Below are 3,343 nucleotides of genomic sequence, written 5' to 3' on the forward strand. Positions count from 1 at the left end.
ATGCACTTGTTAAGTCAAGAGCATTTCAGAAGTTTAGACTGGTTTTGTAGAGGGATCAGAGGGAAAATGGAAATGTACTGCTTATGGTGAAGTTCTAGAAAAAGCAATTGTGCATATTGCACATGAAAAATTCTACCAATACCTGGCAGGCAAAGCCATTGTGATAAATGAAAAAATATGTAGAATTTTAAGGTATTTGTGCCAGCAAAACATTAATGTAGTAGTTCTATTGAGAAATTATGGAAAGGAAAGAGGAAAGAAGAGGGGAAGAAAGTGAAGGGAAAGGGAAAGGGAAAGGAAAGGTAATGGGAAAGGAAAGGAAAGGAAAGGAAAGGAAAGGAAAGGAAAGGAAAGGAAAGGAAAGGAAAGGAAAGGAAAGGAAAGGAAAGGAAAGGAAAGGAAAGGAAAGGAAAGGAAAGGAAAGGAAAGGAAAGGAAAGGAAAGGAAAGGAAAGGAAAGAAGGAAAGGAAAGGAAAGAAAGGAAAGGAAAAGGAAAGGAAAGGAAAGGAAAGGAACGAAGGAAAGGAAAGGAAAGGAAAGGAAAGGAAAGGAAAGGAAAGGAAAGGAAAGGAAAGGAAAGGAAAGGAAAGGAAAGAGGAAAGGAAAAGAAAGAGGAAAGGAAAGGAAAAGAAAGTGGAAAGGGAAGGGAAGGGAAGGGAAGGGAAGGGAAGGGAAGGGAAGGGAAGGGAAGGGAAGGGAAGGGAAGGGAAGGAAGGGAAGGGAAGGAGAGAGGAGAGGAGAGGAGAGGAGAGGAGAGGAGAGGAGAGGAGAGGAGAGGAGAGGAGAGGAGAGGGAGAGGAGAGGAGAGGAGAGGAGAGGAGAGGAGAGGAGAGGAGAGGAGAGGAGAGGAGAGGAGAGGAGAGGAGAGGAGAGGAGAGGAGAGGGAAAGATAAAGGGGAAAGAGATAAGGGGAAAAGGAAAAGGGGAAAAGGGGAAATGGAAAGGGGAGGGGGAAAAGGGGAGGGGGAATGGGGAAATGGAAAAGCAGAAAACGAAAAGGGGGAAAGGGAAAGTGAGAAGGGGAAAGGGAAAAGGGGAAAGGAAATGATCCTGGTTTTCTTAATGTGTAAGATAAACCCAATATCATTATTCAAATGATGACTATAATTTCTGATCTGAATTAGAAGTTTTAAAATGGGTAATATAGAAAGTCTCGTCTGAGGTGGGAAAACAGTGACTATGACTGTTAAATATGCTCATATAAAAGCACTGTCTAACTTGTGTTCCTCTAAGACACTCACTTGACATTGGAGACAGGAGTCTATTATATACCAAAATAAAGAAGATTTTATTACAGGCTTCACAAAAAAAGGCAAGAAGTGTTCTGTGAGTGGAGATTTTGGTAGCCACAAGTGAAAAAAAATCATCATGAGTCAGTCATTCCCATAAGAAATAGATGACCGTAGTGTCATTTTTCACATGCCAATTTGCCCGGCAAGGGAACAGCACCCTGCAGAGCCCTAACACTCATTCTCAGAAGTGTATTCTTGTGAAGGTCTCATTCATCTGGGATAATTTAACATGGCTATAGTTTATGAAATTTCTCATACTTATCAAATCCTCCTAAAACTATGACAAAGTTTACAGTTTGAATCTAAAAGAAAACCCACTCAAAATATATAAATCAGCTTTTTGTCATAACGTATTTAGACTGGTTTAAGTCAAGCTTTTTCCCAGCTCTGGTTTTGACCAGCAATGCGGGTAGTCTATCCAAAGGAGGCTCTTTATTTTTACTTGATCAGAGGGAAGATGAAAAATAACAATCTTAATCTACACTAGAATGTCTAAAGTTATGTTGATAGTATTTGGCAAACCACATTATACAAGTACTGCATTTCCACTGTAATGAATAGAAAACTGGATTTTAATGGAGACATTTGCATTCTTCCCTGTGAGGGTGGTGAGGCACTGGAAAAGGCTGCCCAAGGAATCTGTGAACGCCTCATTCCTGCAAGTGTTCAAAGCCAGGCTGGACAGGGCCCTGAGAAAGCTGGTCTAGTGTGACGTGTCCCTACCCATGGCAGGAGGATTCGAACCAGATGATCTTATGGCTCTTTCCAACTCTAACTATTCTATGATTCTATGATCTTTTTTTCAATTTCAGTTTCTATAATTATTGTGTATTATTTTATATTCAGGAGCCGAAATAGCTCAGTTGGGAGAGCGTTAGACTGAAGATCTAAAGGTCCCTGGTTCAATCCCGGGTTTCGGCAGCAATGTATATCCCTGGCAGTGTTCAAGGCCAGGCTGGACACAACTTTTAGTGATATGGTCTAATTTGAGGTATTCCTGACCACCTCAATGGGGTTGAACTAGCTGACCTCAAGGTTCTCTCCAACCCTAGCCATTTTGCAGGTTGAAGGAGATGATCCTGCCCCTCTTCTCTGATTTTTAACCTTTTTTTTTTTTTTGTAAATTTTTTCCCTCCCTCCAAAAAAAGACAAAAGAAGCATTACAAGGTGTGGGAAATTGACTGGAAATTCTTAATAAAATTAAATAAATTCTGCACAGAAGGAGAACTAGAATACTGCCATTGTGTGATCTTTACCCCATACACTTTACCCCATATACAATACATCTCCTGTTCTGCATAATATGGTACAAACTATGGAACATGGTACAAACACATCTGGATTCACTGTATATCTACAGAAGTCACAACTGCAGAAATTTCCATCAGTTAAGAAACAGTCCAACATGATTTTTTTCAAGGCATGAAATGGGTTGTATTTTTCAATACAAAAAAGAAATTGTATAAGACAGAAATTTCTTTTGTTCCATCATGCACTCTCCACTCCCTCTCACAAGTTGTTTTTCTCCTTTTCAGACATATGGCATTTTCTAGTTCCTACTGACGCCTGTTGTATTTGATGAGAGTTAGGTCACGTTCTTCAAATGAGTTCTGAAAATTGAGCAAAGAGCATAGATCAGTTCTTTATGAACAAGTTGTACTGTGGTATGGCACTTCTGAGCTAAACTTCTCCACCTGTCTTCTCTCCAAGAGTTCAATGGCAAGTTGACCATCTGCCTGTAAAGGAGAAAGCTTTGATATGTATGAACCACTCAGCTTGGAAGCATTCTGCACATCAGTGTGAAATGCTTTTAGAAAACCTACCATGACAGTTTTATGAATGGAGTCTATTGTAAATTTAAACTTTGAAAGAGTTTACAGACTATGCTTAATGCTTAAAAAGGGAGTCAGCTGGGGCAGGTATCTATGGCTCATGGATAAGAAGGTCTCTGGTTCATGAATACTGAGCTCCAAAGTCACCCAACTTTTACTTTGCACTTCAGATAATCATTTCTTCATTTGAAGGATTTGTTCTCTTCCATGGTGTTGATG

At 40.0% G+C, this 3,343-nt stretch overlaps 1 non-coding gene across 1 annotated transcript; it reads left to right on the forward strand.

The window, feature by feature from the left end:
* Positions 1-2,140: 2,140 nt before the first annotated feature.
* TRNAF-GAA (transfer RNA phenylalanine (anticodon GAA)) lies at positions 2,141-2,213 on the forward strand. The gene has a single exon. It is a non-coding gene; the product is annotated as a tRNA-Phe (tRNA).
* Positions 2,214-3,343: the final 1,130 nt, after the last annotated feature.

This window comes from Lathamus discolor, chromosome 1 (genome assembly GCF_037157495.1).
Source record: "Lathamus discolor isolate bLatDis1 chromosome 1, bLatDis1.hap1, whole genome shotgun sequence".
In the NCBI taxonomy this organism is placed as follows: domain Eukaryota; kingdom Metazoa; phylum Chordata; class Aves; order Psittaciformes; family Psittacidae; genus Lathamus; species Lathamus discolor.